Source organism: Cuculus canorus, chromosome 10 (genome assembly GCF_017976375.1).
Source record: "Cuculus canorus isolate bCucCan1 chromosome 10, bCucCan1.pri, whole genome shotgun sequence".
Taxonomy (NCBI): Eukaryota; Metazoa; Chordata; class Aves; order Cuculiformes; family Cuculidae; genus Cuculus; species Cuculus canorus.
The window spans coordinates 6,250,591-6,264,959 of NC_071410.1; the positions used below are offsets into that span (position 1 = coordinate 6,250,591).

Consider the following 14,369-nt stretch of genomic DNA (forward strand, 5'->3'; position numbering starts at 1 on the left):
TAAGGTTAGATGTCCAGACATCCTGGTTTAACCAGGACAGTCTAATTTTTAATTTAACGTTCTGTCATCCTGATTATTTTCTTCGGGAGGCTCATGTGTCATGTTTGCCTTTGTGCCATACTCAAGAGTGGCACAATCATGAAAATAACACTTTAAATCATCATGCAGCTTTTCTCCTCCAATTTCATCAACCAGCATCACATGTCAAAATGCATTGAACATCACAAGCCAGGAGAATAGGAATTGTATTATCTTCTGCATTAAAAAGGAATAGATAAGCAAGAGAACAAAGGAAAAGTAATAAAGAGGAGTGGGGAAAATAACTCCAGATCTATACACGCCTTTTTTTCTTTATGAGGAAAGATGCCCGTGACAATACACAACGCACTTGTCACTTTTTTTTGTTACGTAGAGCTTGAACTAAACCAGTTCCAAAAAGCTTCAGGTGCTGTCCCCTTCAGACACTTCTTGGCTGGCAGGAAACTAGTAAGCAAATGTCAGTGGAACAGTTAAGAAGATGGAAAGATTTTTTTTTCATTCTACCCATGAGCTTTCAGACTCCCTCAGACAACAGATGGGTGATCCAAATTGGGTCTAATAAAGCAAGGATAGATATTTTTTCTGAGGCTAGAAGAAGTTTGGTCAGACTTAACAGAATGTTTATTGTGCTGTTGCAATTTTTGCTTTTAGGCTGGAAGCAGAAAAATCTGCTGAAACACAGTATAGTTTCCAGCTGAAACCAGAACTGTGTTGTGAATCACATGAGAGAAGTAGATCCTTTGTGATTTTTTGAGGCAGAATGGGTTCAGAAAAGCATCTGAATTCCTTCAGGATTTTCTGATCATCCAAGCCTGAGGCTTTGCTTTTCTCATCCCTCCATCTTCTCTCAGAGTCTTATTGCAGAGAGTCACCGAGTGTTCCCTCTACCCAGCTTCAAGTAAGAACATTTATTACCCCTGAGGAGTAATTTTTAGTATTTTTAAGACCAGCCATAAGGTTTTAATAAGCATTTGACTAAACCAAGTTGTTTTCATTTCAAGCCAGATTTTCTCTTATAAATTGTTCAAGTCTCATGAATGTATTGCTGTTATACTCACATGTTCATCATCACTTCTTTTAAGTTTGGACTTCCATCTGTGATTCATTTGGAATTTCCCAGGTGCTCAGAGGCAGTGTGCGCAGAGCTGGCATCTCTCATCCAGCCTCGAGGATTCCTTGGAGGTCTACAACCTGTACAACTTACTCTCCCCTTAGGGTAGACAATAGTAAGTTTAATAGATGTCTCTTTGGATGAGTAGGACATGTCATCCTTAGACTTGGGCCAGGCACTGTGCACAGGGCCTGTCAGTTGTTACATCCAGGCTGCTTTGCAAATATGCAAGCACAGGATAATTGGTGAAGTACAGTCAGGCATGTTAGTCATACTGAGGGAGGGTCCTCTGGGAGCTCTCTCAGTGGAAGAAAATACCACTGCAGGATTTAAAGATGAGGTGTGAACAAAGCATTACCAGTCTGAGGAACTAAAAGAGCCCCTTTTTAAGTAAAGAACCTCCCTGACCTACTCCTAAAAAATCAGTAGTCATTAACACTTGGAAACAATTGCTCCATTTATCAACCTTGGATCCAAAGGCAGAGCAGTGAGAAGACTGTGTCAGTAAAGCCATAGAGATCTGATCTCTCTTCACACACTTGTGAAATTCCACCTGGCGCTAAGTGGAGTCCTGTGTGCCTGCAGGCAGTTGTACATCTACAGCAAGCCAGTGCGCTACGAAAAGGCAGGGGCTCTCTCCATCTCAGCAGAGCCACTTAGAAGCTATTGAAGCAGTGCAGTAGAGAGAGAAGCCAATTACTTGTAGCAGAGTGATTGCAGTGGGAGCCCTTGTGCAAGATCATAGAAGAACAGAATGGTTTGTGTTGGACGGGATGGAGAGATGGCCACGCCTCCTACATCCCGTCGCATGTTCTTGCAAATGCAATGGTAAAATATCCAGGGAAGAGCCGCAGTGTCCCTACGGTCAACCTCCAAAGAGGATATAAAGAGGACAAATGGGATTGTGATCCATTAGTCTCTTATTTTTCCCCTTTTTGCATATTCTGACAGGCTCTTATTGGTTGGATTTTGCCGTCAATTTTTATCATTTTTATTTTACATCAAAGAATGGAAGAAAGAAGCTTTCTGTTCTGTCTGAACAGATGAGCTCATGGGTAAATGAGCAAAACCAAACCACTGACATCTCAGTGCTCTGGAGTTTGATGGTAGTTAAAATGACAGGGGACAATCTCCCAGTTGGGCAGGACACACCCTACCACCCACTGCTGATTGTGTCGTTCAAGGATATAACTCAAGATGCTTTAGACCAGATTGTGATTTAATATACACCTATTTAAATCTGGCATCAATCTTTCCTTCTGCTTCTATACTAATTAATGTCTTGTGGGCTGTATTTCTGCAGCTAGATAGCGGGCTGCTTGGGATCCGATTTATTTCACTGGATCAGGCAATTTAGTTCTCTTTGAAGTTTTCATTGTGATTTATATTTGGATGTGCCTTTATATAACTGAGAATTAAAAATGAGCATTTATGCCTTTTTATTATTATTATGTCTTTGTGATTAAATGCCTGTCTTTAATAGTGGGTTATAACCCAGGAAGTCCTTTCCAGTTCTGCATTCCTGCACTGAAGGCAGCAGGATTGCGGGCCATACAGCATGATAGGGATACAGAGCTCACAGTGTGGTGGCACAGAAAAGGGGAACGGATTTTTGAAGATAGCTTCAAGTGAGATTTCCTGTCAGCCACTAAGGGCATTTGGTGCCGTAGGGACAGTGCTATCAGCCCTGCTGATGATGACCCAACTATTTCACTGATGGCCACAGTTTGGCTTCAAAACAAATGCCTCTCCTACATTCCCTAACTCCATGGCAGCACTGAGGCAGAGTCAATGAGGATAGTTTTGTGAACCTTTAACTATGAAAGGCACTATGCAGAAAACCAAACACATATCTCTCAGCCTCAGGCTGGACTCAGGCACGGTAGTTTATATAACCACCAGCAGCTGTTCCTTTGCTGGCTGTGGCTCAATCTTCAATGAAATCAATGGAGGGAGTAAGATTAAGTAATGCTGCAGGCACAGCTGCATCTATTTCCCCCCCTGTGGCATCACCGCTTTGCCACTTGTTAAATGAATAACCTCTGCTGATTCCTTCCCCACTCTGTGAAGTACAAAAGCAAGAGGGACTTGGACTCTGCTCTCCATCCCAGAGCAAAACAAATGGTCTGACTTGTTAACAGCCAACAAATTAAGCGAGGCAGTTAAATAAGGCCACAAATTAGTATGTTTTATGAACTTAGTGAACTTTAGGTTGTTAAAGCATTCCATATTTTTCATCTGTGAAGGAAAGGCGGGCTTCCCTACCTCAGCTCAGTGTGTCCATCTCAAAGCACTCCACCAGTACTTGTAGGTATCACATCAGACAAACATGCTGGGAGAATGTTTCCAGCATGTTGAGGAGAGCTTGGATCACCAGGCAGCAAACTTGGCTGTAACCAGAGCCAGATACCACTCAAATGTCATGCTGAGCGTGCTCGATATGACAGTGGTAAAGAAGAATCTATGTGGGATGTGTAGTACGCTTGGGAATTCACCTGAACAGTTGCATTCTCTGTTTCTTCACCTGGTCTCCTCCTTATCATCACTGTTAGCCCTGTGCTGCACGCAAGGGCATGGCAAGCACTGGCAGCAGCACGTTGCTCTTGAGAAGCAGAGCTAAGCTTCACTGTCCTCTCTCTGTTGTTTGGGAGGTACAAGGTCATCACTTTAACAGAAATCAGCAACGGTACCCTACGGTACATTTTGTTACAGACAAGGAGAAAGTGATCTAACCTTTCTCATGATAAACTTTTGGCTTGAGTAATGAAAATGTTTTGGCAATAGCTAAAAGGAGCGGTGTGCTTTGGGTAGGATGATTTCTGGCTACTTGGTCAAGGTGAAGCTGTCTCAGAGTGGCTGGCCAGTGTAAGTCTCACTTAAGCCCTCACATACATATACACTTATCCCTTAAATCTCAAAATTCCTCTGAAGTAGACCTCCAGAACCTTTTCTTCATCTTAAAGAATCCTTTGAGACTCCTATCCTGACTCTCGCACCCTAGTTCATCCTTCAGCCGCTGAACAGCCCAGTGTAACTGTGATGCTACTGAAACCAGTATTTCTCTTGCCTTTCCTGATCCAGCACTTTAGCTCCATGTGTTTGTAGGCCTTCCAAAACATTTGTATTCTAGACATGAGTAACCGCTTTTTTCTCTCCTGACATGGGATGTCATATGTTTTGCCATCAGGCTGACACGTATGCTCATACAGTACTTCTTTCTTTGCCAGTTTGTTTTACCCAAGGATAAAATCTTTGATTGTAGGAGGAATTGTTACTTTACCCTGGAGAAGGGTGAATCAGATCCATAGGTCACAAGCCCTATAGCAGAAGTAACTCATTTTCTATTTACTTAGAGAATGTAGTGCTATTTAGGTGCTAAATAATTAATATAGTGAAAAAAAAAAATGCACTGCTTCAGTTGATGAGGTGTCCCCAGAAAAGGAGTTCCACTAGAGAGGAACAGAGGATTGAAAAGCACAACACTTTGAGGGTGGCAGTATATGGGATGATTAACTGGTAATGCAGGTCACGGCAGAAGCAAAAAGAGCATGTTGTGGAAAACAGTGATTCTCTTCCGTAAATAAAGTGGCGTTCTGATCTTAAAGAAGCAGGACTCTGAAACAAGCAGACAATGTAAATAAGTAAGTAGCAGGGGGAATGTGAGAATATCAATCAAGAAATTAAGCCGACAGCATAAATAAACAGGCAGCCGTAGCCTGGGGGGTGGATAGAAGAACATGAAGTCAAGTAAAGATGTCAGTGGAATAGTTGAGAGAAAAGAGAATTTGTGCTATGAAGACAAATGGTGCAGTGGAAAGAGTCTGAAAAAGAATTTCACCTCAAATACCAAATTCATGATAAGCAGGGCTGGCCAACAAACAAATTAATAGAAGTGAAGCATAGGTCACAGTTGAAGAGACAGAATAGGATCCTTGCCGCTGATAAAACTACATTAGCCTCAAAATGTGATTTTGTATTTAAGTCACAGATTTTATATCTCAGGATTTTTTTTTAAATACCACACACTACATAGACTGTAAATGTGCCCAGGGACCAATGCATTATGGATATAAAACTGTCAGTTTTTCTTTACATTTCTAAAATCCTTCACTTTGAAAACTCATATGTGAACTCTAGGAGGGCATTTTTGAACCAAGAAGCTGTAATTTTTGTTTTTGCTTTTAAACTGTATTATCAGCAAATACTTTTCTTTCGCAACTAATAGTCTTTCTGGGCTTTATTTAAATATTCAAGAAAAGGGAGAGAAGGTCAAAAGATGTGTCTGGTAAATTTTGTTTTGTCATTTGATATATTTTCTTCTGTAAATCATCAAACTTTCTAACTAGTTCTATTTGGCCCAATGAGCCCATCTTAAACCTTTCTGATTAAGAAAAGCTGTAGAATATATCACCAGTGACAAATTAGGAGGTGTCAGAAGAGGTGTTCTCTGTTCACAAGAAAGTGTGTGTGTGTGTGTGTGAGAGGACAGTTTGCTGTGAAAGTTATATATGCAGTCAAAGAAAAAGAACTCTGGTTTTAACAAAGAAAATGTTGCTTTGTCAATATTAACATAAAAATATGCTGAGAGCAATGAAAGACAGGATGGGGCAGACTAGACTGACAGAGTACCCCATGGCCATTGAAGGTAGTGAATAGGATTCAGAATTTATTCAAACCCTTTTACATCACTGGAGCACAGCTCTGTGGGTGTTGGCCAGTTCATTGGCATCTTGTTGCAGAAACAAGCTCCTCTGTCTTTCTCCAGAACCAAATTTTGGATTCTTTCCCCTTCAGAGCCACGCGCCTTTGCACCTGTACTCGGAGACTCAAAAGAATGGGAGGATTGTGTTATTTCTTTAGATTTTTTTCTCTTACAAATCATTATTTTCCTGCATTTGCTTTTGGGAAACCCATTTTTAAGTCTAGTTTAAGCCTAAGAAATTTCATGACCTTTCAGAGCTGGGCCCCAGGGTTCTCTTGTTCAGGATGCAAAGCTGGCTAATAGGTTGTGAGGGCATTGGTTATATCTTAAGTTCTTGGGAGGAGTTGTATGTGTTGGAGGGTGGATGACTTTAATCAGTGCTCTAGAGGCTCGCTGCTCCAAGGCCAGCAATCTGCTTGCTCTGTTTACTGTGTTGAGGTTTGGTTTTGGTTTTTTCCTGGTGAAAACAAAGTGAAACGATCACATTTTGTGACAGTGTATTGGGGTTTTCAAATTAACTGCAATGTATTGGTTAAGGACCAGTGGTCTTTTCCTGTGGTCTTTATATCATGAACTTGTTTGGCATGGCTAGAAAATTTTCTACTCTTCTGCTCTGAGTTTAGTTTCATTCTCCAGAAAGTGCAGATCTCAGTGCTTTATGGAGTTTGTCTGTGGGCCTGTGCAATGCAACTTTGCATTTTCAGTTGCTTTGTGCAAACTGCATCCCCAAATACAGACACAAAACAAAGCAGGAGATAGAATATGACATAAATTACAGAAAACACTCGCTCAGAGAAAACATTTGGAAGGAATACATATAAGCAATCAATCACAAGGCTCAGGGGTAAGGTCTGTGGGACACAGCCTTTTCTGTGTTCAAAGTTGTATTCACATAACAGCAAAGCCGTTGTCCACAGTGGGATTTCTAGAGACTACTACAATACAAATAATAATAAAAAATAAGGTGTTTAATTCATTACAACTCCAAACAAACTCTGCAGAGAATTCTGTAACAGGAGGAGATAAACAACTTAAAAGGAACGGCACTCTATACTTGATTCTGCTTGCTCACGGCTGTGATAAAAGCTATTACCAATTCAGACTGGCTTATCAAAGAGGAGTATCGGGTGTTTCAATAAATAATTGGTAAAGAAAAAGCAGTACTGTTTATTAATTAGCACCTATCACTTCTGCACAGACAACTTTGTTTGCAGGAGAGGCAGCCTTAGGACCTGGCCACGTCGTCTCATTCATCTTTTATAGTTTTTAGATGCTATTTTTCTGCTTTAACTGAGTCAAGTTTTTAAGGTCCAGAGGGACTTTTTCATTACCAGTCCCAGCTTTTTCCTGTTATCTTTACTACTGTGTTAGGACTGGACACTCAGGTTGTCTGTGAAGATGGTTTTCTACTGAAGTATTTGAACCAAGGAGGTTGGACAGAGGTCTCTCCAGGGACCAGGACAGAGCAGGAAACAGGTTGTCCTTGCTTGCTGGAGCAGCTGCAGGCAACGTGTACGGTCAGGTCGGTGCAGGACAGAGTATTTGAGTTCTTGATTTCTTTAGTCTGATGCTTTGTATCAAGTCATTGGTTTTGTGAAGACATTAATGAGCATCTTTACACTTTTGTTGAGCAAAATGATGCTTCTATGGATGTAGTCAAACAGAATGTTGGTTTTAATCTTAAACGAGAGTTTTATTAAGACTCCTCATTGTAGGTCAGTCACTTAAGATAGGAATTTTTTTTAATAAAACTGCAGTCAATTCTCCTTCAATGTTGCCAGCAAACAAAGACTGACTGTTTTTAATGTACATTTCAATTTACAGTGCTTTTGGAGGCCATGAGGGAAATATATAGTCCTAACCGCTTAGCTGAAAGTTGTTGTTATGTCAATACAAAATCATTATAATAAAAAACTCCTGTCGGCTCTGAACTTAAAAAATCTAGAAATAATTTGATACGTATTTTATACATATCCATAGCTTACCTCAGTTGGAAATGGTATTATGGTTAGCTCCATTATCATTATTGCAAACGTATGATCGTAATCACGGCACCCCTGCAGAAAGAATTCTGAAAATCTCCATAGCCCCTCACTGCTGACAGGGCAGTTTTCTGTTGGAGGCTTTACATCGTGGTAATGGATCTAGTTAATGTTTTGTTGAACTAGCTAGGAGTGGGATGGAGCAGTCGCCACCACCACCTGAATGTATTGACACTTCTGACAAAGCAGAGGCTGCTTAGAGCACTTTAGAAGGGATCTCTGGAAATCATCTGATCAAATCACCTGCTAAAGGTGGGCCAGCTAAGTTAAGTTGGCCAGGGCCCTGTCTACTCAAGATATGAATATCTCAGGATGGAGATGTTGCAGCCTTAGTGCATACTTGGTCCGATGCCGGACTGGTGACAGTTTTTTCCTAATCTTTGCTCAGATTTTCTCTTATTGTAACTCTTGTCCACTGCCTGTTATCCTATCATCTGTGCACTTTCAGTGGTCTGACTTTTTTGCACCCTGTCACTAGGCAGTTGAAGAGGAGCAATGAGATCCTCTCACCCTTTCCTTTTCAAGACTGGCTACATCCAGTTTTCTCACCCTGTCCTTGTTCATTGTGTACTCCATCTCCCTTACCAACACAGGGGCTCTCTATTCTGCACTCCAGGGACCATAATTTGGGGTGGAGGTTGAGGACTTAATGCCTAGAGAAGCACATATGGATTGGTCCAGCGCTTTGTGGAGAATCTCACCATTGTATCAGGGATGCTGTCAGGGCCAACGGGAATGGAGAGCTCATGCCTGTTACTCTTGGAGGTTTCTGGCGGGGTGCTTAGAGCCCCAAAGGAGAGCTTAGTCAGGTTTGGGAGATGATGCATGGCAGCGTTGCAAGCAGTTTTCAAGCTGACTGGATGAGGTGATGTGAGAGGAGGGCGATGATGAGCTGTCAGTTAAAGAATATAACAGGAGACTTCTAATATCTTTGAAAGATGTGCAGATGGATGTTACTTTCCAGTAAGGAGAGGCTGAAGCAGAAAGCTGAGAGAACAAAATCCCCTGTATCACTGAGCTCCTGGTGAAGCAGGAAACAGGTCCTTTTATTAATGAACTCCTCAAAGAGATTAAGGAATTTTGAAGGCAGCATCTATCTATCTCTAGATTCAGCTTCACACGTGACAAATGCTTTTGCTATGAGAGTGAGCATCTGACCTTTTCCTTCCCGTCTCTCCTGCAGCTGCAGTGCTCAGCCTGCTCATTAACAGTGCTTAGTTATTAACCTCAGAATAACCCAAGAGAAAAGCCTAGAGAAAGCTTCAGCCTCCATTCTTAAACACACCATTGCAGGCTAAATGAATGGAGCACATACCATGTTCCTGCACCCAGGAGAGTTTTCATGCAAGTGACTCATGTTTGAGAAACTGCCAATATGATGCTTTTGAAATCACCTATGTGAATTTACCAGAAATATTTTGGTTGACCCAGTAAAGTCTGTGAGATGTATGGATCCATAGCCTTCCATGTGGTATAAACAGAAAACAAAGCAGATCTTCTCACCCATTTTCTTCTTTGCCATACACAGTCACGTGCTTAAAATGTAGAAAGTACAAAGTAAGAGTCTGAAGGGAAAGGTGCTGGCAGGAGCCTGCTGACAACTCTGATGCTCTCTGACACTCTTGGATACTGGTTCCTCGCTGTGGCTGTTGCAAGCACAGCTGCTGCTTGTTCAGTTGCTGTCAACACCCCTGTGCTGCTGGTGGAGAGCCTGTAGGAAACAGGGAGCTTTGCTTTTCAGGCAGTTGTGTTGAGAAACTTCCTGAGAGTTGTGCTTAGGTACAAGTTGGAGAATGAAACTGGCTCCCAGAATATACTTGCGTTTCGAATGACGATGGGAGCAGAGGCTTGCAACTCTCTCAAATGGAGGAGAGCTAGATGGTAGCAGTGATTGTTGACGTAGCCTCGCAGGTAATGACTTTTAATCTTGGAAGCAATAACATACCCAAGAAATTCTTAATTGCAGGTAACCTGAGTACAGACTCATGGTCCTACCCGTAGTTTGTCCCTGGCTTTTGCAAAAGAGCTGCTTTATTTCCTCCCCTTCTATTGACAATTTGGTTTGGGGAAGCAATAAAATCTATCTCTAAAATAAAGACCTGGCTTCTGAGATCATTCTCTTACTCTTTCTAATATTCTGAAATTATATTTTATTTCATATCTCCATATTTAATTGGCAAGATAAGAAGTCTAATTACAAACGTGGAGCTCAGCTGCCTTCACTGGAGGCTGTGTCAAGGTGTGCCAGCCCATCACTGAAGTGAGCTAGTAGCTGGCACGCCACCGCACAGCCTCCAGACATACTGATACGACTTGCAAAAGCCTCTGGATGCTAGTTTCTATTCGTTTTACAAGGCTCTTCAATAAATGATCAAGTACTGTTCTCCAGTACTTGTACTCTCCAGTAATGTGATATTCATCTTAAGGCAGTGATATTTGTCATGAGCTTCACTTCTTGCAGAAACAAAGGCCAAAGAGACCAAAAAGCTGTGTGACCATTTCATCTCCTTCCTGATAAAGCAATGTTTTCTCCTATAGCTTTTCTACATCCTGTAGTCACCTTCCACTATGATTTTTCCAGTTTACATAAGGTAAGAGGGTTACTCAAGGTTACTCAGATTCTAAGAAATAGCTGGGCTGCTGAAGAATAATCTCTGTGCAATTCAATATGTGACATTTTTCTTTGTGCTACGAAAGATGTAGTCTTTCAAACATCATGGATAGCAAACTTCTGAGCACATACTGTCATTAGATATGTAACTGCACTTTTGAAAGAGATTGTCCTAGTAAATTCCCATTTAGGTAACCTGCTGCGAAATATGACTTAGGAAAAGAAATATGTAAAAACATGCATCAGGCTTTTTGTGTAATCATATTTCCAGTATGTTCCTCACCTGTTTGTATTTACTGTTTTTCCTCAGACTTTTGTAGGAAGTGGAATGGAAACAATAGTAGCTTATTTGATCAAATATCACTAAGCAATAGTCATTCACTTAGCTCATTCTTCTGCCAACTTATAGAGTAAAAAAAGAAAATTAATGAACATCAATGTGTTAAATAAGCTGACGTTACTTTGCATTGCCAAAATCCCACAGAAAAATTGATTTTGTATTTTCTGCACTTCTTTTCTGTAGTTTCTCCTTTCCCTTTTTAAATTCCCTTGTGGCTTCAAATGGAAAAGATGTTTTCTAGTTCCTGTCAGAGGAACTTGGATAGTGCTAACGTGTGCCACAGCACAGCAGTGTCACATGTGCTGGATGCATGTAAAGCAGTGCCTCCAAATAAACTCTTGTGGAGTTTGCTCTTTACTTCTCAGGGCTATGTGAGAATGGTCAGGAGAACAAAAGGTGCGTGTTAAATTTCTGAAGCCAACCTAAGGGAGACACAGGGTGATCTTGTGCCTGTTAGAATTTACATTTCTACTAATTCTGCTAAACCACCCAAGCAAGGGGTGCCCATGTCCAAGGCTCAGGATAATGCTTCAGAAATGTTATGCTATCAGTATGTTCCAGCTATACCTAATCCTTCTCATCATTTCTCACATGAACAGTCTCACTGATTTCAGCTGGACTTCTCCCAGGCCTTAGTTCAGGAATGGCACCTAAATGTGCCTATCAAAGCACAGCTTCTTTCACTTTCGTTTGTCACTCAGCATTTCTGCCTATATAGCTGCTTTAGAGACATAAATCCTTCTCCTCCCCACTTCCCCACTCCCCATATGAAGCGTAGCCTAGAGTAAGAAGAGAAAAGGAAAGAAATTCTTGTTATATTAGGAGTAGTTTGGAATAAAAGGTGCTGTAGAAACGCATGATGGAGATCATTATCACTTATCTCTTACTGCCAAGTCTTCTCAGCTGTCGATCTGGTTGAACCTCTCTGTTGAACGTATCATTATGACTTGCTGTCCATTTGAGATCAAACCAGTCCATTCGTCTAACTTTTCTGTGTACTTTCTTTGCCTGTGAAAGTAAAGAAAAATCACCCCTCCGCAATGTATCTCTGTCAATAAATTGTCTGCATTTTGCATTAACAAAAACATATCCTTTGACAGTTAGGGAAGATGATTATTACTTAGTGCCTCTTTACTCACTACACTGCTCTTCGAAACTCAGCTGCATGCATTAATTTAAAAGAGAAAAAATAACAACAGTAAGAAGGAGGAAGACCTTACATCATAAGAAGCTCAGTTTGAGGAGTTGAACTTCCTGCAGGAAGTTATGCACCAAATCCTGTCTAGATGCTTACCTAAACATTAAACTCTGCACGTTTTTGCTGCTGCCTGGTTTTACGTTATGCGGACAAGCCATCCATGTCTTGCTAGAAACTTGACGCTGTAGCTGGCAGGGGAGACATCGACACTTGGAGATAATAGACTAGACATTCTTAAAGATCCTTTCTTGTGGAACACACCAATGCAATTTTCAGAGATGTTCTTTAGGATTTAAAAATAATAGCTGAGCTTTCTTCTTTCTCTATGGGGTATTAGAACGTGGAGGTCTCAGCATTCCCTTTGGGAAAGTGGCTCTTCAGCTGTTTACCTCTATGGCGTTCAGATCTCTTAATTGCTGCTTCTTTATTTTATTGAAGGCTTGACAAGATGCTCCACACTCAAGTATTAATACAGGGTACCCTCGCTGCCCCGCGGCACCAGCACCTGCTGATACATTTCCAGTGAGTGCACGGTTCACCCTCCAACCTAAATGCTCGAGGCAAATAGGCAGCTACAGACTCAATTCCTCCTCTAAAAGCTCATCAGCAGAATCAAGAACAAGCCTGAAGGTAGTATCATTAAAAACAAATGGTGAGTGCTATAAAAGGGCAACTAGCGATTAAAGCAGAGCATAGAAAGCAAAAAAATTAAGTTATTATAACAAGAGCTTTTTTCTTTCCGGTGAATGGTAAGGAAAGGACATATCTCAGCTTCGACATCAGAGAGCTCCTTGATCATTCCATCATGCATCAGAGAGCTCCTTGATCAGCCCTGTGATTGGTACATCAGCGTTCAATTGTCATTTCTGTGAATGTTTTTTTAATTTTCATTTTACCATACAGAATAAGCAGAGACATGACACTTATTGCATAGGTCCCCTGAGGTTAGGTGCATTTGTTTAATGGCGTGTCAGAGCACCTGGTCATTTTGCTATGGACAAAGCTAAAAGTCATCGCCCGAGGCATTCATCTCTTGCCTTTCCAGCAGCCTTGCCAGGCTTCTCCCTTCCTCCAGCTGTCTGTGTAGGCAACTGCTCAGCATAACATGAGGTGGAATTTGGCCCAGTATCTACCTCTGTAAGGCTGTAATTTTTTGTTGTTGTTGTACTTTTGTACCTGACGCATTCGGGAAAAATGCTGATATCTTGGCAAATATCTGGACATCTTTGCTGCTAAGAGAACAGTGATTAATGTGCTTTTTTGTTCTCTCTGATTAAATTAAAACATGTATTCTAACATGTCCTGGAGACATTTATAATTGTCCTTGTGTAGCCCAGCTTATCAGGACGCAGTAGCAGGTGTTGTCAGCTCAGCCAGCCAGGATTTTTAATCCTCTATGCCAACCCCTCTGCTGAAGGCCAAGGCCCAGATGCCACAACCCTTTGCTCATGCTAAGTAGGATTTCTGCAAGCAGTCCTGTTGCCTGGGATGGAGGTTGGGTGGCTGAGGACCACAACAAAGCCCTCCTGCAGCCGGTGTGCTGAGCGGCAGTGCCGTACATGCCGTCTTGCAGAGGTCTCTTCTCATTAACCCGCTTGGCTGCACTGGAGATTGGGGAAAGTGGCTTTTTAGATTTCTGAAGATCTGTGAGTTCTTGAAACAAACTTTACCGGCTTTATCTTAAATAGAGCTTTTTGCTAGTTTATCTCAAAGTGTGTTTTAGTGGAGAGTAGTAGCAGCTTTGATGTGGGAAGAAAACACAGTTTCTGTGAAGAGCCCTTTCTGTGCCCTGTGAAGAGCCCTCTCCTCCTTGCTGTTGATGTAATTCTGAGCAATGTGTCCCACTTCATCACCTCCACTGCCCCTCCCATCACTTGGAGTGCTCGAATGTAGCGGCTTGAGCAGGTTATCAATTCTGAGGTGACTGCCTTCCTGGTCTGCCCTTACCCCTGCCGTTGTGCTAACATTTCATCTTGCAGAGGTTATTCAGTCCTCAAGTCAATAAGTTTGTCTGTCTGGTCATCTACCCAGAGCTAGGACCAGCTTTGTGCCAGTTATGCTCCTTCCCTTTTTCTGCTGAATTTTAGGCAAGTGGTGCAATCTTCTTTATTTTCAGCACCTTTTGTCCCTATAATCCAACCTATCCCTCCAAAAACCAACTGTCTACAGACTTGAAGGTTACCTTTCTTGTTCTGGGATATAGTTGGAATAAGTTGCATTTGTACTTTTGCCATCTTTATCTGAGGAATAAAGAATAAACTGATTGATAGCATTTGCAGAATTGTAGGAGTTGTATGCAAAGGGTCAGGTTTTTCTGTTTCTACCA

At 41.6% G+C, this 14,369-nt stretch overlaps 1 long non-coding RNA gene across 2 annotated transcripts in view; it reads right to left on the reverse strand.

The window, feature by feature from the left end:
- Positions 1-5,899: 5,899 nt before the first annotated feature.
- The window catches only part of LOC128853176 (uncharacterized), a 71,875-nt gene continuing 63,405 nt past the window's right edge, over positions 5,900-14,369 (reverse strand). The window contains exons 4-5 of one of the 2 annotated variants that reach the window (XR_008451503.1): positions 10,789-11,853; positions 5,900-9,605 (exon numbers count right to left, since the gene is read on the reverse strand). This is a non-coding gene — a long non-coding RNA (uncharacterized LOC128853176). Of the gene's footprint in view, positions 11,854-14,369 lie in introns of both variants that reach the window. The other variant, XR_008451502.1, reaches the window with a different exon arrangement.